The following is a 23,957-nucleotide window of genomic DNA, read 5'->3' on the forward strand; positions in this document are numbered from 1 at the left end:
AATTAATTAATTATTAATTATTATAAATTAATTAATTATAAATTAATTATTTAAAAAATTAATTAATTTAAATATTAAGTATAATTTATAGGATATATACTTTCTTTATAATGCCATTACATATTTCTATTAATATAAAAAGTTTCAGAGCTTTTTATTCACTTTACTTTTTTGGGATTTTATGAACTGAAAAATGACAGTTTTGTGAGAATGACCCATATAAACTTGCATATTTGTTTCTTGCACTCATTTTTACTTCAGAAATTAAATTATGAGTTAAGCAAGCTTTAAGTATTTTTTTAATTTTTTCTCTAAATCTCCATTGTCTCTATTTCCTTTAAAATATTTTGCAGCGATTTTGTTTCCATGACAGTGCAACATTGAAACAATGAAAAAGCAAGTTTCTTCGATATTGCGTTCGCACAATTCATCGTAGAGGGATGGAAAATATTACAAAATAATCCAAAAAACTAGTAGCAATCTGTAACAAAAAACGCGTCATCGATCCGTCATCGATCACCGATCTGAGGGCAGCCGTAATCGAGGTGACGGAATCACGGTGATTCCAGTTACTGTCTGCTTTGATGTGACGTAGTGAGTGATTCACTGGTAAAAAGAAACAAGTTCCCAAACAAACTGGTAAAAAGAAACAACAAAGAAAATAGTTTAATACACTACCGTGTCGGATATGAGATCAAAAGAGGGCCTTGTTCAATAATAAACTATCTATAGCTTCATCACTGCTAGTGTGAAGATGTTTTTAGTTATTAGTTTTTATAAAGTTGAAAGGGATAACGAAAACGTTTGCGTTTTAGCAGCTAGTTCAGTGATTTTACTTCAACTGACAAAAAATTTCGAAAACTGAAGTTTTTACAATTATAATATTGTTGTAACTTTTAAAATTAAAAATAATAAAATCGAACTCATTTCTGTAATGCTCAATTATCATTCTAAAACTTTTCTTTTTCTTCATTAAAGCCATCTTTTAAAAATTTGAAGATAAGTCAAATTAAATGGGAAGAAAAAATTCAATAAACACAAGAAAACTGTAAAAGTAAACAAGCTTCAAATTGCTAGATGCTAAAACTATGATGGCGAATAAGGAAAATCACCGGTGCCTTCGCCAGATATTTTAAACTTGCTGAATATCCAAATCCGTCACCCATCCGCCCATTTTGTTGACGAGCTCGTTATCAATGGTGACTTCCAGTCGTCACCGTGCCATACACGGTGACCCAAATCACCCTGATTACGGTCCCTATTCAAAAGATATTAAGGAAAATTGTTGTTCTAATGATGAGCTTCAACAGTGGAATTCCGTATTTTCGTGCAAATTGTAGAGAAGCAAATAATATAGAAGTAAGTAATATAGTATGTTTTATCCATATTAAATTATTTGCATTTTAATTTATAATATAATGCATGTAGTATTTATTCTATAATATATTCTATAATTCTACAACATGTGTATAATTTAACGTAGTTTATATTCTCATTGTTTCTTTTAAATTTTGTTTCCCCAAATGTTTTTGATAAAGTTTTGCTGCTAAATATAATGAAGAAAACGCCACTAAGAATTTTCGTCATTAGGCCTTAAATAATGTTATTATTGTTTTTTTTTTGCTTATATAATGCAAAACATTTTTAATCAAGGAGCTATATTTTAATACACTGCCACTGATTCGATGCTGTAGGTACGATATTACGGCTTACCGGCATTAAAAGAGATTGAAATGCATTTCAGGGTTGAATTTTTCTAAAGAAAATGAAATTTTATTGATTAGTATTACCAATAAATAGATGTTTTGAAGAAAACGGAAAGTCAGCACCAGTATGATATTATTACATGTTTTGAATTCTCCATTTTTTTAATCAAAGAAACTTTATTGTTTTTAATTGTATTCAAAATAGATTTCATCGAAATATGAATTCAGTAATAAATGTTTCCATTTTAGTACGATTCTGTTTGTTTCTTCACATATTTTTACATCTTAATAATTCCTTCTTCTTTTTTTTAGAGAGAGAGAGAGAGAGAGAGAGGGAGAGAAAGAGAAAAATTTTATTGTGTTCAAAATGTTAAGATTTGTTTTAATTTTTCATGCAAAAAAATAAGTAAATCGATAAACGTTTTTTTTTCAGATAAGTTTCGTAAAGAATTTATTCATAATATTAATTATTAACTGACAAAAGAGGTAACGCAAGACTAAGATTTTGTTTAGGCTTTTTCCAAATGTCTTCAAACACTTGATAACGTAAACAATGAACTGCTACTTTGATATTGCAATGAATTATTTAGTGATGATTTAGATCACAATAAAAATATGATTGGACACAAAATAACTTAGTGGACAATTAAAATAATCTTGCCTAACCTCCATCAATAGCTAATAAATGTGTTGGCAACAACATGACATTGTTTGTTATAGAAACTAGCTACAATGATTTAAAAATCATTTTGAGTAAAAGAAAAAAGATCTTGTCTGAGATCTGTGTATCTAGGACCCATTGGCGGTAGCTTAGCTACTAAACGGGCTTCCCAAGTTGGACAGGTCATTGGTTATCGAGGCACCAGACGAATAGTACCTGGTCCTCCAGGTTGGGAGTCGGGCGTGAGTTTACAACCCCATGTTGTGAAACTATCTTGTTCAGATATATCAAATAGTTAAACAACCTTTCAGGTTTCTTGAGAGGAGGTCTTTCATATAGTCAGGGACTAATATAGGGATAATATTATATCTATGCATATAGTAAATAAGAGAGAAGACCCTTGCTGTAGATAGGAACAGATGGCAAACACTACCGACATTGGCAAGCAAACAGGTTGTTATGTCTTGAAAGAATAAGAAAGAAGAATATGCATTTTTTTTCTCATGGAAGCGCAAACTAGTCGAGCATGTAAGTTTCGTGAAATTGTCAACATATAGAGGTTTTCAGAATTTATTATTTATTATTAAGTTTACTTCCACAATCTCAACTGTTTTTAAAATTAGTCAAATTAAATTCATTTTCATGATAAAAAAAAATTCTGCTTAACAAATGATGTTAATTTAATGTTTCTATAATTTTAAAGCATCATTAAGGCACGAGAAACTTTTTCAGTTCCTCATTTAAATTATTTAATATACCATATAATTCATTAATTGACATTAAATATGCCATGAATTGCCCGGGTACAATGTCAAAAACGTATAATTTCCCTTATTAGTTTCTTTCAATTATAGAATGTCCACTATTAAAACAATGTCTGCTTTGTTATTGGATAATGTGCATCTGCGTTGTGATTGGATAATGTGTGATTAATGTGCAACACGAAAATGGTTATTGTTTCGTTGTTATTGTTTTGGTTTTGCTTTATTGTTAATTATGTTAATACATTAACAAATTTAATTTTGAATTGATGATGAAAGAGATAAAGTGGAATCATTGTTTTAACAATATCGATTTCCTCAACAATAAACTACAGAAGATGTTATTCACTATCTATAAACGTCAAAAAGAAACGAATCAAGAGTATGATACTCTTTGTCCGACCAACAACAACGGGATTAAATAAAAAATAAAATAAAATAAGTCTAAGAAAGTAGCCATTGGCGAAAGAATTGGATTCAAGAACTGTCACAGAATTCGCAAATAATCTTCTTGACGCAGATGAATGGAGATCTGACAAACGAGATTATTTTATAGACAACTGAGTCGGAAAGATTCTCGCCAAGGGACAGAATTCTCCATTTTTGATAAATGAGAAACGGCTCTTGGACTTTGTGGTTGGAACCACTAGAATTATTTCATTGCTGTACTATTTTATTTTTGTAGATATTATTCAGTAAAAGCCATTACTTTTTTTAAACAAAATACTCAAAACTATTTTTTTCCTTTAATTTAATTTATTACCTAAATGCATGCGTTTTTACCTACCATTGCTTTCGTCCTCATTTAAAAATATCGAGTTACTTTTACTAAAATGTTTAAGATAATTAATTAATTAAAAGCATTTTTGTGTCATTAAATAACAGCTTAATAAATCAACTGCAAACTGTTCAAATGAGAAGCAATTATGAGCCAGTCTTCGGTTTATTGACACTTTTAATTTATACGACCACGTTCTTAGCTTTGTTTATCAAATAAACAACAGCTGACTGAAAACCAACAGAATTATTTCTATGTATCATTTGGCTTACTTATTCAATCCGGCGTAGGTTGAAATTTTTACAGATGACATTTTTTTTCTTCTTTTATCTAATAATTGTTTTATGCATATTTTTCTAATACAAGATTTCTGAACGAAATATTGAAAAAAAAAGTATGGTCAAATCTACCTGAATAGTGTAAAATTTGCATCGTTCCTGGTTCTATAGGTAATCTCGGTAATTTTTAAGGAAGCAATTTAGTAACGATTTTTGTCAAATTAGGATTAAATATGGTTTTATAGTATGAGACAAAATTTGAAAAATATGTTAAAATTAGTAATTTTACCCTGATACTTTACAGCATGACACAAAAACCATACTTGGTTAAATTTACTTTTCAGTTTTGTATTTTTGGCTAAATACGTGGCAATAAGAACTATAATTTTAAAAACCATTATTTTCGGTAAACCTTTACAATATGAATGTAAAAACTAACAAACGAATGACTTAAAAACCGTATATTTTAGGTTTTATAACCGGAATTGTGCTTTTAATTTTCTTTTTGTTGCCAGAAATGTCATTATTATGCAGTACGATAATTTTACTAGAATTTTTTTTTCTCCATGTCGAGAAGAATATTATATTGTGCATTAAGTGCAAACCTAAAATAGTAGTAGTAGTTCTTTATCTATGTAAAATTAGAAATTGGCGACATTTCTTATGATGATCTGAAGGCATGCAATCACATTTTGGATGCTCTCCTGCTTGCGTAGCCAGACTATCTTCACTCAAAATCAAGTACTTTAAGGCAGAACAGTTTAACGAAAACTGATATTGCTCAATCTTGGCTCCTTCGCAGGCTAATCTAAGTGATCACCCATGAGCTCACTGAGCGTGAATAGTGATGCTTTGCTTCAGTGATCTATTAGAAATCGTCTCTTGCGATCAGTCCACCATCGAACGCAAACGATCTAAAAAACAAATATAAATGTGAAAAATTGTACATCAATTCTCCAATACATTAAGTTTAACGAAATTCAAGTTTGGATTTGTAGCAAAACTGGCTAAAAATAAAAAAATTTCGGCGATCACAGGTTATCCACTAGCAAAATGGTTGTTGTCAAATTTTATTTTACCCTCTTTATTTGTGATATTCACTTGAATTAGTATTAAGAACGATCCCCTTTGAACTGTAGGTCAGAATTTCTGATTCTTTATTAAAACAATAAAAGCAAAAATATTTTTCAATTGATGAAATTCTCTTTTATTCACAACTCAAGAAGTATTTATGGGATCTCTTCGGTCCCTTATCTCAAAAGTAAACTCACCAACTTAATGCATAACAAAATTAAAAGTTAAAAAAAAGAATTATTAAAAAATTATGAAACAGCAGCGGTCGCCATAGCAACGCATGCACACTATTTACTATTATTCTTGAGCACAGTTGAAAAGTGTGATGACGTCCAAATGAGATGAGCACGCTATCAAACCCAAAACAACATCCATTTTGCCAATGGGTAAAAAAAACTATCCGTAAAAGAAAAATTCTGTCTAACAAATTTTTTCTCTTGAAGAAGGGCTTTTAGGCTACTTTCCTTGTAAGTCCCAGTGGACTGATCGTTAAAACACGGTTCCCAACAGTTCACCGAAGTCAAGCATCACTGACTGCGGTCAGTGTGCGGGTGGGTGACCACTTGGATCAGTCTGCGTAGGGACCGAGGGTGTGCGTTATTGGTCCTCGTTAAAGTGTTCTACCGAAAAGTGCTCGACTTCGCGTGCAGGTCGTCGGGCTACCGAATCGGTGGTGCCATCCCCTCTGCAGAGGATCAAAATTGTGATGGCATGTCTTCGGATCATCCTCAGGGATGTTTCCCAGACCGTCGCCAATAGCCCATTGTGCAGCTCTAGTGCGTAGTAAATGAACAAATCAATCAATCAATTCTTTTAAGTCACAAACATGATTTATGTAAATATTGATCATAAAACAAATTACACAACCACAAAAATAAAAGAATCTAAATGATAACTTTCTGTTGCAACATCCAAGATTTTGTATATATTTCTATTTGGCTCCTTAAACATTTCCTTATTATAGTACGTTCCGAGTTAAGAGAAGACCATTAAGGTATAGGATTTAAGTAATCATCCACGAGTGCAGTGGCGTACGCAAGGGAGGGTTTTAGGGGTTTAAACTCCCCCCTTGAGCTCAGACAAAATGGTGGTAAAAATGAAAATTTTAGTAGAAATTATGCGGGCTATTACTTTTCAAGACTATATATTTTTATTTGCCGTATGCCTACTTTTTTTTCTCACGGTATTTCTCAGAGCACTGAAAAAACATTTACAATAATAGGGTTGTACTTTTGAAACCGAATTCGAGTGATACTGTTACGGACTGGTTTCTTTCTGTCCTGCCAGTCGCGATAGTTTTCGAGACTGGCTTTCATTCGCGAGGTCTTTAAGCGATGATTCTACACGTTCTGTCGTGTTTGAGACAATTCGAGAAGTTGCGGTGAAAATTTATATAAAAGAGGGAACGGAGAACAGTGGAGTTAGTTAGTCAGACTAAGAGTTATCTCTGCCGTTTGTCTTTCGGAGCTCGTTGCTAAATCTGATTTGTTTTGTCTTAACAAAAAGTTCATTCAATCGCCGAACCCGTCGTCGTCGTTATTTCGACTAGTGAAGAAATCAGTAACAATACTATTGGAGATACTGAGCTCGTTGAAGTTATTCATTCCAGCTCGAAGCTTTAAGATCGTAGCATAGCGGATATTTCTGTGCCAATATATATATTTGCTGTTCTTGGATCTTTAGGATGTCAAAACGCAAGAATTTAACAATTTTTAATTATTTTGAGAAAAAATCACGACCTGAAATTAGTGAGGTGACAGCATCTAGTACCAATGTAAGTTTTTCTGTTGAACAGAAATGTGACACTTCCGTTGAAGAAAACGTTTCTAGCACATCAAAATCTGATGAATGTGAAAGTGGCCCTCAAAGTGTTACTTCCCACCCATATGACATTGGACTTTTTTCAGAAGATATTACATGCGAGAAGATATTACATTATGTTCTTAAACTTAAAAAATCAAATCAAAATTTAACTAAACAATGTTGTCTAAATAAAAAGTCAAAATTGTCTAGCTGTCTAAATTAGGGAAATAATAGTGCTTTATTACAGACTCGAATTTCTTTTAGTAGTTTCAGAAAATCATGAACACCCCCCTTAAAAAAATTCTGCGTACGCCACTGCACGAGTGCATGTAGTTCCGTTTTATTTAGCTATCAAATTGTATGATTATGCTTTCAAAACAATTTTAAAAATTAAACTCATTATACAGAAATTTAATTTCTTGCTATTTTTATAAGCAAAAAAAGGCCATGATACGTCATTCTAGAGTTGGCGATGTTGATATTTGCTTGAGCTTAGAGCTTGGCATCCATTTAGCGTGCACTTAAATGCAAACAGGTTCTCTCCATAGAGATAATGGGTTTTTCTTAACTTGCAACAGAGTATAATATATCAAATACCAAAAATGTTTTACTGTAATTAAAGCTTATGGTAAAAGACGTAAAGAATAAAACGCTTATTTTCTTAAAATTCATTGCATTTCATTGATATCTTAAAGAATTTCTAAAACTGTAATAAGTTTCAATATTGAAATGGGCGTGGCTTACTTATTTATTATAAAGTACCTAAATGTATTTTCAGTAAGCATCTTTTTTTTTTCAACAGCGTAAATACTTAGAAAAGAATTGAGTTGTTTGTCAGTCAATGTCAAAAAAAAATCTGAGGCCATTAGGTTTTTGCTTTACATGATTTTATTTAAGAATATTAAAAGGACAAAATTGCCTTTAAAACTCACTTTAGAAAGTAGTTTATTGAATGTTTTCGTTTTCTATCCGCTTATAATTTGCATTAAAATAATGGAAAACAAATGCAATTCTAAACGTTTTGATTTAAAATCAATTGTCTGACACACAAATCGCGAAAGTTTTGGGAACAATTTTTTTTAATAGAGAAATAATTTTATCGATTTTCGTTGTTGAAAGAAATTTGGTTTTTATTTCATATCAAATGTGAGAAGATTTTTATTTTAGTAAAAATTAAATCACGGTAGTACAGGACAGTAAATACTACCGGCACTCACAGTGCCGGAACTTTTTACGGTAAAATCAAGTTTAATCGGATCAAGTTGTGGAATAAAAAAAAGCCGATATACTGTAATTTTTACAGTAATAATTACAGTAAACTCACTCACTCACTCACTCTGATGAAATAAATATTACTGTAAAAATCACGGTATGAATATTTGTGGCAAAAATGAATTTCAGGAATAATGCACCCAATGTTCCGATACTTTATACTGCTTTTTGATCCAGAACCTTTTGCAGTATATTCGGGATAAAAATGGCACATAATCTTTAATTGTGTATTCTACATTATCATTTTATTTCATGCTTTTTAATATCGAAATATATATGTTGTTACGAAAATTAAATTGCATTATTTTCTTTTAAAAAGTTTTCGTAATTTTTTTTACTATTTTTTAAACCTTTATACGGTATTCAAGGAATTAAAATTTGTATGAAGAAAGTGTGCCAGTCTCTCTCAAACATATAATTTGATTCAAAGGCGCGTTTTAACGCGTTTGTAGTGATTTCCACTGTAATGTTGAACGGTAATTAAGATATTAACATAAAAAAATATATTTTTGTCCAGTTTTTTGATGCAAATTCACTTTGAAGAAAATAAATTAATTCTTTAACAATTAATGTTTTTATGCATAAAGTAATACAATCCTACTAATTCTTAAAAAAAAGCACTTGAACAATTAAAAACAGATTTATCCTACTCTAAAACTCATTTTTAATCGCCGCATTTTTATTTTTATTTCACAGTTCAAGATTTTGTAATTAAAACTTAAAAAGTAATTAGAATGAAAATTTAGTCTTTTTTTGAGATACGAGTAAACTTACATTTAATTCACTTTGTAGCATATATGTACCGGATGCTCTGGAAATGATTAATGATTTAAAAAACTAATTTCAATTAACGATTCAATCAATGATTGATTATTTAAAAATATCAAACGGAAGGAAATGTAAATGTATGGTTTGCTATAACATTCTGCTTAAGAAACCAAAAAGAAATTTTTAACTTTTTAAGTACAAACTATTGTCAACAGAGAGCGCAACTATCTAGAAATCTATAAGATAAAATTTTCTACCGTATACTAGACTATTTCAATAGAAATTAATGAATAAATTTTTGTCCCTAATTTAAGCCCTTCTGCTTCTGCGATTGTTGGCCATTTTGAAATTATTTTGTGAATAACTTTATTTTTTGTATCTTGTTTTTTTTTTGTTGTTTTGCTTCTTGTATCAATAACTTTGTTGTTTTTTTTAAAATCAATTTCGAACAAACCTCAAATCTACATAACACATCAAAACAACCTCAAATGAACCTCAAAAATACTTTAAATTTCTGTAAGGGTTTTGCTTCAACTTTGATTATGATTGACTCAATTAACGCGAGGAACACGACTATACTTAATTTGATATAAAAATTTTGGACTGTAATATCCTTTTAAGAAAATTATGAATTCCCCGCAGTAGCGAAATTTAAGCAATACTGCATTATGAAATGGGTCGTTTATAGACGCAAAATGTTGACTAATTATTATCCATTCCTAGTATGATTTCCTAGTATGTTTGATACTACATAGATATATATCCATTGAAATAGAGTTGCAGCTAAAATCAGTATTGTGATATCTATTGAAGTTTACATCTGTATCACATAGGATTCTGCATTACAAGCATACGCTACTAGACAAGTGATTTGCAATAATTAGAGGCGAGCAGTACAAATGTAATGAACCCCCCTCGACCTCTAAGAGAGACCCATTGTAATGAAATCTACAATATATATTCGGATAAGTATTGATTGGTATTAAGGGAGAGGCACTAAGGGTGTACCGAGTGTTCAACTAAACCACGTAATTATATAGAGAGTAGCTCTCAAATGTACTTTCATAATGTAGAACATTTTCAATGTAACATCTCATAATAAATCGAATGCATTTTGCAAACTACAAAATTAATATCAACATGATGGGCAAATGATAATTCGAAATATATGTATCTCTATCAAAAAAAAAGTTAAATATTCCATTCAAATAATTCAACGAAACCAAACTCGAAATATAAGTATTTTTTTTTTATAAATAAAAGAGTAAAATATTTCGCTAAAATAATTTAGTGAAACCAATGAAATTTTGTACCTCTAGAAAATTACTGAATGCAAATGTTATCTCAAAAACTTGTTTTAAAATGGAAGAAAACCTGTAATTTTCCAAATCTTACAATTCTACATGAAGTTTTGAAAAGATAATTACACGAATTAAGAGACGGACATAACAACACTTCTCCTCTTAAATGAAGGAAATTTTACGAACGATAGAATTTATTCCGAGTAAATACGTAATAATTGTGATTTGCTTGCGTGCATCAAACTTCATTTAAGGTGTTTGAATTATGTTTTAAAAATACAAACTTTTCATATTAAAAGAACTAAAAGGATTATGCATATGAAAAGATATAAAACCAACCCCTTGAGATCTGGACATCAACTTTAAACTCTGTCATCACTACATTTTTTGTAATGACAAACTATTTTTTATAGTTATAGCTTTACATTTATTATTATTGTTGAAATTTTAAATTAACATTCACTGGATGGCAACAGTTAGTTTATTTACGTAACCCAAACGAAAAAAAAATCACATTAGGGAAACAGTGGATCTTGAAAGCTGTAAAAAAGAACTAAAAGAGAACTTTATTTGCTATTAATATTTTATCAATATGTATTAGTGCTAGAAACTTAATTATGTGTGAACTAGAGTTATTTAAGATATGCATATGAAGTTATAAAATTTGAGAAGTTTATAAGGATATTAATTATTTTAAAGATTTAATTGAATAATTGTGATAAAAATGACGCTTGCGAAACGTATTTTTTCAAAATATTTCAATCTTTATATTTGTTGTTTACAAACAAAGTTTACAATAAATATTGCTTGACATGTATTCTGCAATTAAATTTAAAACTGCAATATCTTTTTCAAAAAGAGAACTTTTAAAATTTTCTTATGAAACTGTAAAATTCTATTATTTTTATGCATATAAACATATATTTTTAAACCCATTTCAAGTAGCATTTCTTCTAAACATTCCTCGGGACCAATAGTTTTAAAAAAAAAAACTTACTTTTTTTTAGGAATTTGTATTGCAAGGGACTTTTCTGATTTAGATGTAATTTAGTGCATATTTTAATCAATACCTTCATTTTTTAATATTTTCTTTTGAAATTTGTTACGTTAGTTAAATTGTGTATGAATACCTGACAAACCGAAAATGAGGCTTCAAAACAGGGCTCGAAGAAACTCAGAAACTTTACCCATCCCCGAGGACGGCTTGCCCAACAAAGTACCCGTCCTCCTTTGAGACTAACACGTAGCTTCTAAATAAATAAAAATATAATTTTCTATTATTTATTACAAACATTTATACAAATTACACAGTGAATTAGTAGTTACTAAGATTACATTACACATTAATAAAAGAAATACTTGGTTACCAATAGTAGCCTAGTATTTCTTTTATGAAATAATTTATTTCCTTTATGAAATAATTTAAATGACAAAGGTCAAGACTTGAAAATGGCTGTCCGCGCGGACGTCGGATTCGAGAAATTCGTTGTCCCCGGGGAATTTTTGGCTGCCGAGGACGGGCGGACGGGTGGTTTTTCGATCCCTGCTTCAAAAGTCAAAAATAAGAAGAATAATTTTAAATCTTCACCGTTTCATTCCCACTGAATGATTTTTTAAAAATTTATTTACTTTATGAAATAAAAGAATAATCTTACTCATTTAATATTTTTTTCTTCGAAATAAATAATAAGTTTAGATTTTTAATGTGGAGGTTTGTTTTTCAAACACTCCTACTTGAAATATATTTCAATATTTAATTACTTTTGATTATTACTTTTTATTAAAATAAACATTGTGAAGAATATCTTTTTTAAGAATGTTATTTTAGGTTAAAATAATTTACATTTTATTTCACTTTTTATTCGTAACAATATATTTAATATTATTAATAAACAAAATTATTTAATAATCAATATTGGTTAATAAAAAGGCTAAATTTGTTCAAGTTTATGCAAAGTAATAATTTAATTTCGATTCGGAAAAAATCTCATCCTTTTCACACTAACTGTCCTTTTCTATTTTCAAGCATTTCAGTCAAAATTCGAGAAATTCAGAGAAGTCTAAAACTGATCAAAACGTACTTAAAGTCTATTTTTTGAAGGGCCCGACATAACACATTTTGACAAATAATATGCTATTTCATTAACTTATGTGATTCTTATTAGTTAGGCAGGACGCTTGAATAAGTTTTGTCGACACTTATCAAGCATCCTATTTTTTTTATACTGACGGAGGGCCCGGGCTCGAATCCCAGCTATTGATGATCGGTACGAAGGACTCACCCTGCTCACGCTGACTATAGTGCTGACGTAAAATATCCTTAGAGGTAGACGGATCATGAGTTAGAGACCCTTGTCATCAGTCTGACTGTGGAAACTTTTAGTGGTTTTCCTCTCCATTTAACGCAAATGTGATTTAGTTCTATGAAAAAGTCCTTCACGAAAGCAAATTTTTCCCATTACTTGATCCAGAAGTTCACTTGTCTTCTTGATTAGGTTCAAAATTGCAAGGCTTCTCAGTTAAACATTGACAGTCGTAATCTCAGGAATTGGATCAGTCATTCAACGAGACGGTTATAAAATAAAGTAAAATGTATTGACGAGAAATCACAATAGGAAGAAAAGCTACAATTTTCAAAAACTTAAACTGTTGTAAATTAATTTTTTATATTTAAAAAGCTACCCCAACTCTACATCGTCTCCATCATAAAAATTTGCAAATATTTATTTTGTTAAATTTTAGCATTAGCTTTAGCATGGCTTTTAGAATTAGTGTTTTTTAGAAATAACGTTAATATTTTTTTTTGTAAATATTCAAGCTATTTCTACTTTATAAAGTCTATAAGAATTCTTTACTGTTAGACTTTCAAAATTGCAGAAATTAATTTGAGATTAAGCCACTTTAATTTGACTTTTTTTTAATTTTATTTTTTATTTTATTTATTTTTTTGGCAAAAGAGCATAGAAAACTTTACTAACTTGAATGTTAATACTTAAATAAATTAAGTTTTTATCTTAACTGAATTTTTGAGTATTTTAGAAGATTATGTATAGTCCTATATAAACTCCTTAATTTAGCGGATTTTTTTAAAAAAAACTTGGTGGCTGAAAAAAAAACAAAGAAAAGAAAACAGAAATTTTGTAGAATTTGAACAATTTGAAATTTATAACACTGGGTATCTAAACAATATATATTTGCCATTATTTTGCAGCTTATATCTCACCAAAAATAAATTTGCTCGAATCAGAATACATTTATATTTCGAACTAATTATATTTATATTTATATTTGTTTTTATATCAAGTTTTGTATCAAGTTTCAAACATTTAACGTGCATACATTTACCATTGTACGTGTATACATTTAACTTCTTATACACGTCAATTATTATAAACTCGAATAATAATAATAAACATTTTATAATAAAAATAATAATAAACGAAAATGAATTAAAAGAATAAACAAGATTTGCTATCATCATGCATTTTTAATACTCTCAAAAATATATATATATTTGAATTCTACTTATGTTTTTCACTTGTTTAATATAAATATTTAAGAGCTAAAACATTATTTTAATTGCCTTAATAATTGTTTCTCAAAACACAAAAGCTAGAGACTTCCGATTTCTAATTTTTACTTTGCTTTCACCATTCTTTATGGTATGAATAAAATTAATTAACTGCACTTTTATTCCTTCCTTAAAAAAATTCCTTTTAATTATTTTTTTGTTTGTTCGAAAACAAACAAACACAGACTAAAAATACAAAAGTATGTAATCCTTAGAGGGGGGATGAAAAACTATAAATCTACTAATGGCAGAGATCGTTTTTAGAAATGGGAAAAGTGCATTTAAATGCTGCACGAATATATTATTTTTATGAGTAGGTAATAATGTAAGATATTAAAAAATAATTATTGAAGTTTCGCTTAATAAATTCTCTGGAGTGTCACTTAAGATAAGTAAATGTAAATAAAAAGTGAACAAATATTTTAATTGGCTCTGAGTCTCTTTCTTTTTTTCTTTTTTTTTTGAGTTTAATGAAATACAGGAAGCATTTGGCTCAATACTGTTTTTAAACTTAAAAAAGAACATTTTTAAATACTGTTAGTTAAAGAGTAATGATTGTTAAATAAATATTTCATAATTAATTAATGTTTATTTAATGTACAACTTATGTTCTGAAGAAATTCTGTTTTTTTATTTTTTTTTTATTTAAGTTAAGATTTGTTTATTTAGGTTTATTAAGCTACGGTTGATTTGAGTTAAGATTGGTTTTATTTTCAGGAAATTTATTTCACTGTCGCGACTAAATGGAAAACAAAATCTATTTGCAGCGCTTTATTTCTTACAACAAAAATGTTTTAGTTACATATTTATAGTAATTCTCACAGTCTTTTTGACGATTAGCTTTCGCCAAATTAGTTTCGAATTTAGTTTTAATTACAGGGGTTGGCTTTACTTTCGGCAATATTGTCTTTCGATAAATTGCTAACCATGGTTCTCTTCCCATGCTCTTAACTGCCCGTTGGGAACAATTTACTTTACTTTTATTTTTGAATTTTTGGAGATCAGATTGGGGGGGGGGAGCTTCAGTCCCAACCGTTAAATTTATATCTTTACCACCTTTTTTATGGGAGAATAATACATACGGCTTGTCTACCTGCTGTTTCTGATCGAGGATAATTCAGTTAGGATAATTCTATAGCACAATGTTAGCATAGATTCTAGAATACTTATGTACAGTTGATACATATAGTTAAAAAAAAAGGAAAATTTTTTGACGATTTTAGACATAAAATTTAAGTTTTAATGAGTATTTTACATTAAGTGTAAATTTCAAGTTTGCGAACTGCATTTGTACGGTATGTTAAAAATTAAAAAAGCCGTCTAGTCATCAGGCCAAGAAAGTTAATGCAATCCCCTTAGCATTAACTTTAAATAAATACCCGATCCTACACTATTGGAAAAAAAACTTTTAGTTGTTGACATTTTTTTAAATTTCTCAAGAAATGCTTAAAGGATTATTTTGTAACTTTAGAGGTGTTTAATTCATGCAATTTTTCAAACTTAGCAATAAGATTTAAATCTTTCTGAGGTTTGAGAGACCTACAGCAAATTACGAGAGAAAACAAGAATTTTTGAGTCCCCGATGCCAGAAAATCAAGCAATAAGCTTGTAACTTGCTTCGATGTATACTCAATGGAGTTAATCGTATGGACCGTATACTCAATGGAATTAAACAAATTTTTTGGAGCAATTCATGATTAATTACAAAGTTGTGGATTTAAAATTTAAAAAAAAATAATTAAAAACTGCTCAAATTATGAGCAATGAAGCTAGTTCTTTTATACTGCAAATACACAGTAAAAATTTTATGAAAAGTTTTTTATAATTTTGTAATTCATTGCAAAAATTTATTTGAATATCTTAAAAATTTAAAAAGGTTTCAAGCAATTTTCTAAATATTCTTTGTAATTTTTCAAAAGAAAGCTGAAGCTTCTAATATAGTAGGGTAGTGCATATCTTATTGCGAATTCTCAGGATTGGTGTATTCAGTTTTTAAGTTAAAGCAATCAAATCGAGCCTTGCGAACTCTTTATTAAAATAGATATAGTGCTTACATTATTCATTTATATTTTAATTTCTGAGAAAGACTGTGTTAATTAAATCCTCTTTTGTATGGAACAAAATTTATTTATTTATGAGGACAAGTAAAATTGTTTATTTAAAAAAATTAAAATGCACAGTTTTAAAATAGTTCATTGAAATTTTACAATTTTTAAATCCATAGTAGGAATTAAAACCTAGGATTGTACTTGTTACCGGGAGTCCCCGAAATAACAAAAACGAAAGCAATTCCCACAGCAGCCCCAGGTAGGCTAAAAAGATCATGGATAGGTTAAGACTCCTACAATTTCGTGTTTAATGGCATTATGGTGGCCATGTGGTCAACATTGCAAATTAACTGCTTTTACTTTTCAGAAATAATGGTCTCATCAATCTGATAATAAGCAAGGTGAACTTTAAGCCGTCACCAGAGGTATAGTTTGTCTAAAGAACTCCCCTAGTCATTCGTCTGGTCTCGTGGCGGTAACTATATTAGCGAGGTATAACTATTTTAAGTAGGGGTGTGGGGTCGGCGAAAAAAAGGGAATCTTTTTTTTTTCTGTCTATTCTGTTAGCCCAAGAGTGAAGAGAAACTACCCTCCCTGAAATAGGCTACTCATGTTTCCATAACAGCAGACGGCCTCCGACTTTGAGTTCTTACCGTAGAAAAATTATAGAACTCCATTTCATTACAATAACAGTTCAGGGCCTTAACCACTCACCCTTTATGGTTATAAGAAGTCAGTTTCTAAGAAGTCAGTTTCTAAGGCACTGACGACTTACGATTTGAGAAATCAATAATGACTGAAGATTAAAAAAATCAATAATAATTTACTCTGTTCTAATCCGGAAATCAGGCACAGTGACACTAATTTTTAAAATTAGTAGCAAAATTTATCAATAAATGTAACATCGCCAAATTCTGCTGCAACAAAGTGGTACAGTCGGAAAGCGAATATTTAATCCGATATTTAATCCGTTCGAATATTTGATCCGAAGTAGTCTTACTAGCAACAGAAAAAGTTGTTTTTAAAATGCTAATGACCAATTTTTTTACCGAATTTCGCAACTACTGGAATGAAATACCCATTAAATAAACAAATTAACTTTCTTTCTTCTCATTTACGTCTGGCAAGTCTTAAAAACGGATGCCTATTTTTAAGAGCTTGAAACATGTCAACTGTTATTTCATGTTTGAAGCGAAAAAAATATTTAACAATGTAAATGAAATACTTAGTTTTCTGAGCAGAACACATAGCAGATCATACATCTCTGTATTATTTATTTTTTATAATTGATTTTTTGAAGGTATCGGCACTTTTTCAATAACCGGTATACCATTTTAAAAGTTAACTCATTAAAAAAAATATCTCAAAATTCCTCAAACTGTGATGGGTCGTTTTGTGTACCTTTCTTTTACAACTAAGTATATTTAATATTATACTCACTTTTTATTTGCTTGGTTAAAAAATATCGCACCATTTGTAGCCCCGTTGCATTCACTTCAATTGTTAGCTTAAAATTAAACTCTATTTTAAAGAAGAAAAAAATATCATATTGCTTTTTCTGGTGGATTCGCATCATAAGTGGGCTTAAAAGAGACGCATTTTAATATTAAAAAGCGCATAGATTAAAATGTATCGTCTAAGAAAAATGTATTATTTGAGCGAAACGTCGTAAAAAGATACAGAATGCTCCTTCTTCCTCAAAAATAATAAAATTTGTTCTTTTACTTTAAACTTCATTCGCCCCTGTCTCGAATTATTTATGATTCTTCCCCTTTTACGATCAAGATAAAAAAAAATTTACTTTAAAGAATTCTGAACACGTTTCAAATAAAACCTTAGAGATATATGAATGTGAACAATTTTTATTCTTTGCACTTTTTCCTGTTTTCTATCACTCACGTTCCCTGCTAAAAATTTGATTTCTTCTTCTACAAAATGAATTTCATTCTCTTTTACACCACGTTATTATCGGTTTTCTCTCCAAACTTGTATCACAATGTAATATTTTGTCGCCAATGGCGGACATTATTCCGCAGTATTCTGTTCGGTTTTCTTATTTTTTTGTTTTCTTCTCCTACTCCGATAAAGTAAAGAAATGTAATAAAATGTTTATGAAATGAAATATTTAATACTTTATATTTACTGAATAAAAGTTGAAAATACTATGACTTTCAGTATCATAAACCTCACTATTACTAAATAAATACGTTATTTTGGGTGTCGGAAAAGTTAGGCTGATTTTCAATTACTCAATGCTTTATTTCTGCAATGGGTTATTAATACTTGTTAAAACGCTTGTTGCAGTAATGATATTAAAGTAAACAATGAGTTTATAGTGGTAGAAATAAGCACAATGCAACTATCTTGAAATGAAACTGATATTGTTACTGTGAATGGGTGGTAGTTGACTTCCTCCGGTGAATGTTGACAATCACATAGTCGCTTTGGTAAATGTCTAAAATATATACTAGGTCTAGTTAAGTGCCATTGCCCGGTGTGCCCTACATCAATGTTTTTTTAAGGACAAATGCTACTGTCCAGTATGCATTCAACCGGTCCTCCGTAGACTAATGTTTCTCCTAATCTATCTTCAGCAGATATTAAAATATCGAATGAATATAATAATATCAACGAATAAATTAATATCAAATCGGATATAATAAATATTTCCGGCATTCACCAAAGCGACTATGTGATTGTTGATTTTCACCTGTGAAAGTCGATATTCTCTTGATTTCAATCATTCACGGATTCGGTCATTCTCTTGATTCGGTCACTATCACAACTATGGGTGTACTAGAAATTCTGTTTCGAAAGAAGAATGTCCGATGCAATTCACTTGGAGTAATATCAAAACCATGGTTGCACTATGAAGTTTATTTCAATAGAAGAATGTACTATGAAATGATCTTGAAATGATATAACAATTATGGTTGCACTAGAAAATTTTTTCCATCGAAGGATGTACAATGCGACTATCGTGAAAAGATACAAGTACTACTACACTATGAAATTTTTTTTAATCGAAGAATATATGATGCAACTAAAGTGTACAGATATAAAAATTATGGTTATGGTTACAGTAGGTAGTTAGCTGCAATAAAGAAATACATGAAACGACTCTCTTGAAAATATATAGGACCTGTCACATGTTGCGTTTAAAAAAAATTGCCATTAGGAAATGTCGTATACAACTATCTTAAAATACAGAACAACTATGGTAGCCCCGCTAGTTTTGCAGTGCCCCTCATAATGGCGAGGTTGTGTTCCATATAGGAACGGGGGAAGTACGTCGGGAGTGAAGGCAGTTCCATTATACTGCAGACGAGTTTTGAGGTCAAGTTAATCTTCAGCTCTCGTGGTTCCTCAATCAAATGAAGCTGCATAATGACCTTAGCCAATGACCAGTCGCGATTTTCGATGTTCTCAGGTGACGGAGACTTTTGGACCTGGTGTAGGCTTTCCTACGCCAATAGAGTTGCACTAGGAAAATAGCAAGAATATCGAAAAATAAAATTCAATTATCGTGAAAATACATAAGAAGCATGGTTGCACTTGAAGATAGCTATGATCGAGAAATGTATCATTCAACTATCAAAGAAAGATTCAACATCTATGATTGCATTAGAAAGACTCTTGTGATTTGTTGCATTAGGAGTGTAGTTAAATTTAGAAATCTGCAACTCAGTAATGTAAAGACATAAAAAACGCGGTTCCGTAAATAAAGACTCTCACTATAGGTTGCACTATTAAAAAAAAAGCTATAATAGGAAAATGTTCGATTCATCTATCTTGAAAATACAGAAGAAGCATGGTTGCGCATGAAGTTACCTACGATTGAGAAACTTATCATTCAACTATCAAAAAAAGATGCAACATCTATAATTGCATAAGATAGATTCTTGTGATTTGTTGCATTAGGAGTGTAGTTTGAAATGGAGAATTGTACGATTCAACAGTGTACGGACTCAGAAAAAATTGTTGCACGTGGAATGACTCTCAGAGTAGGTTGTCGTAGGAAAACAGCTACTATAGAGAAAAAGTAAGATTTAATTTTCGTAAAAATACCGAACAAACATGGTTGCACTTGAAGTTAACTACGATTGAGAAATGTATGTGTGCAAAGAGATAACAATATTATACAAGGATGAATCTTTCGATACGTTGCAATAGGAAATTAAATGCAATAGAATGATGTTACAAAGAAAATATCCTAAAAAAATGAAACAGCACAAGGAAGACGCTCTAAAGAGAGCCCGGAATGAAGTTTTTGCATCATCTTATGAATATGAGATATATTTGTTGTATTTTTTTACTGTATGTATTTTTTGTTGATTTGTATTTTTTGACAACAGTCATTTATTTATGAAGCCGCTAAATAATATTTATAAGAATTACTTTTTTTTAAATCTTATGCCCTAAAATGTATTTTGTAGTAGACATTTATCAATGTAACAGATTTCAAAATTTTAATAAATTCCTTAGCATACATATTAATCAATATTTTGCAACGAGTATTTATGTTCATCAATAACATCATTTCTTTTGTTATTTCATTTTTTTAACCAGTTTCATAAGACTTATTCATGCATGTTTTTCACAATTGAATCAGGACTCATATGAATTGAAATCGACGAAATATTGGTCTCTTTCTGCTATCCAATATGACTGCTTTCGATTGGGTTGTCCATGCATGACATAACTGTCAACATCGATATTTTTCGTCTCCTTCTTTAGGGATGATTTTTCCTCAATACCATTTCTTTGATGGCCAACTTAATGTTCTCATTCCCGGAGAAATGGGTCCAGTCAATAAGGACACGTCATCCGCACGTAATAAAATAAATACAAACAAAGGAAAAAGAAAAGGGCAAGAAGACCCTAAAGAGTACTTCTACATTTTTTCTTTGCCATATGATAAAAGTTAGCAGTCATGCAAAAAGACAAATGTTTTAGAAGGGGAGAAATTAATTTGAGTTTACGAACGACAATTACGGGTGCTGTATTTGATAAAAAGTAATTATATAGCACAAAATAAATATTAAAAAAACTCTGAATGCCTTTTGGTTTATGAGTCGTAGTGATAAAAACTACCTTTCAAATCAAGAAAATGTTGAAATGTCTGCAAGACAGAAAGAAATTATTGTTATATTGAAAGATACATTGGGTTGTTATTTTAAGTCATGTAAACGTTTAAATGTTAATGCGAATTTCTTTTAAGTCTTAAATAAAATATAATAATTTTAAAAAAGATCTGCTGTTCATGTAAAAAAAATAAATAAAATTACCTGTGATATAATAATAATTTTACGCATAATTTTAGGTAGATGAAGAGTGCAAACTTTAAATTTCGGGTGTTCAGAAAAGTAGAGAATAAAAAAAAAGCAGAAAAACAAAATATAAGAAACTTAAAAAAAAAAATTTTTTTTTTGTACAGAACTTTATCCACGAGATTTTCGTTTAAGCGTTCTAAATAATCCTAAAATGAGTAAAGTACTTCTGAAACAACCCGTTTCTCCACAAAGGTATAATTAGGCTTAATGCTCCTAAACTTCAAGACTTAAAACACGATATTGCCACTGTTGTCAGCAGGACGCCCTTGCCACCTTTACTTACCAAACAAGTTGAAACCCGTGATCTGAAGCTGAGTGATCTTTCATAGAAGATTGAAGTCTAGTTCTTGGCAATGAGAACTAAATGGCTAAACAGCTACGCCATCAATCCCCTTAAAAAAAATTTAAAAAATTTTTAAGAATCTGAATCAAATTCAATATTGTTGTTGACCATTAAGGCAAAGGGGCAATTATTCTTGTTTTCCAGTGCGTCATCTATGACCAAGAATTCGACTTCTGCCGCACATGTACGTCAAACCCGTATATATGGCGCATCTATTCATATATCCATTCTTTCATCCACAGATCGTAATTTTGACCTGAACCAGAGAACCATATCCCTCCTCAATTCAGCCCCCCACAGAGGTATAATTTGTTATGGGAATATGGAGGACTCAATGTTCCAAACAGATTTTAACTTGCTATTTACTACATGGGGTCTCTTCGGCTGGCTAGATTCGAACTTCCATTCTCACAAACGTGAATTCAGCGCCCTCCCAACCAGGCTCTTCCGGTCCCGAATGAAATTCAATACTTAATATTTATAGCACTTTGTAAATTTAATTACTAGTCAGTTAAACATTTTTCAATTGTTTATTGTTAGACATGTTTTATTAACTCTTGCATAGCAAAAGATATGTATATATATATGTGTGTATATATATTGGTATTTACAAAATGAATCTAAAATTATCATCCAAAGGTATCCTCAGGTAATGCTTAAAGCAAACAATTATTTTCAAAGTTAAAAATAAATATTTTTCATTCTAAAGCTGAAGATTAGAATGAATAGAATTTGAAAAGATTTATCAAAAACTTTTCAAAATAATTCTGTCATTCTCTATTTTCTTTCTATTCTAGAGGGATTTGTTGCCGCTCAATCGACGGTCGGCTCAACATTAAACTTTTCGTAACAATCACATGCGGGTTAAGACAATGTTTTCTTTGGCGATAAAAAACAACTAAGATTTTCTTTTTAATTCAAAGAACTTCAACGATTTATACATTTATTCTTTCATTTTTAGATAAAAATAACGGAACAACTTTTCAGACAGAAGTATTTAATTCTCAAGAGTATTTATTTAATATAAATTCGAGGAAACAAAAAAGAAAATTTGTAGAATTTCGGCTTTGTTGGTTAATAATTTTTGTAGTTTCTGTTTGAGGAAGTTTTCGTTTTTTCTCTTTGACAAATGAGAATGAAAAAAGAAATATATGAATAAAAATGTATACTCTTTTTTATTTTGCAAGCAAATTACGTACGAGGTGAAACAAACTTTACAAAATTTTTGGTATTTCTGTGCTAAATTCAAAATCAAAATTTGAAATTCATGGGGTTATAGAGCTTTTTATTTTCAGAACGCTTCAGTGCTGAAAAGTCGCCGATAGTAATAGGAATAAAAAACGCCACGAAAATTTTAAAATCGATTAATACCATCAGTTTGTACACCGTATGTAAAGGTAATAATAACTTTAAAAAATCACGCTTTTTTAAAAAATTTTTAAGTTGGCTAAAGCTTTTGAAATGAACATGCTTCAGTTTTTTGTACTTCTTTGATGGTTAAAATATTCAAAATAAATTTAATTATAATCAATAATTTAATTTTTTACGCCTTTGCAGCGTTTCAGAAAAAGAAACAGAAGTTTATCCATTTTTTTCGTCATTTTCTCTATATTCTTTCGTATAGTACTAAAAAAAATAATTTTTGGACAAATAACCTGGTCTTTACGATCTGAGACTTAATCTTCATGGTTCAAGGGGGTAACTTCAAATATGTTAATTAGAGCCACAATGGTTCAGAGGATCGAGCGTTCACTTTCCAATGGTTTGAACCGGGTTCGAACCCCAGCGATGGCTGGTCGATACGAATTCCGCATCCACCACAGTGTTGACACAAAATATCCTCAGTGGGAGACAGATCATGGGTCCCTTTGCCGTCAGGCTAACCGTGGGAGGTTCTCGTGGTCTTTCCCTCGATCTAACGCAAATGCGGGTTAGTTCCATTACAAAAGTGCTCCACAGAGGCAAAATTTCTCCCAATACTTGATCCAGGAGTTCTCTTGTCTTCTGGATTGGGTTTAAAATTACAAGGCTACATTAGTAGCAGCAAGCAAAAAATTGGGTCAGCTGTTCAACGACGGTTATAAAAAAATGCTAATTAATTAGTTCACATGATGTTTACCAAATTAGACACAAAAAAATACTTTATCTGAATAAACATGCCCTTTTTTCGGCAGATACTTATTTCTAACCCCTAAAATCTAGGCAGCACCGCAATCTTGGAAACGTGTTCACAATAGTTTGGTTAGGAGATTTGTCCAAA

The sequence above is a fragment of the Parasteatoda tepidariorum genome, chromosome 2, assembly GCF_043381705.1.
Source record: "Parasteatoda tepidariorum isolate YZ-2023 chromosome 2, CAS_Ptep_4.0, whole genome shotgun sequence".
In the NCBI taxonomy this organism is placed as follows: domain Eukaryota; kingdom Metazoa; phylum Arthropoda; class Arachnida; order Araneae; family Theridiidae; genus Parasteatoda; species Parasteatoda tepidariorum.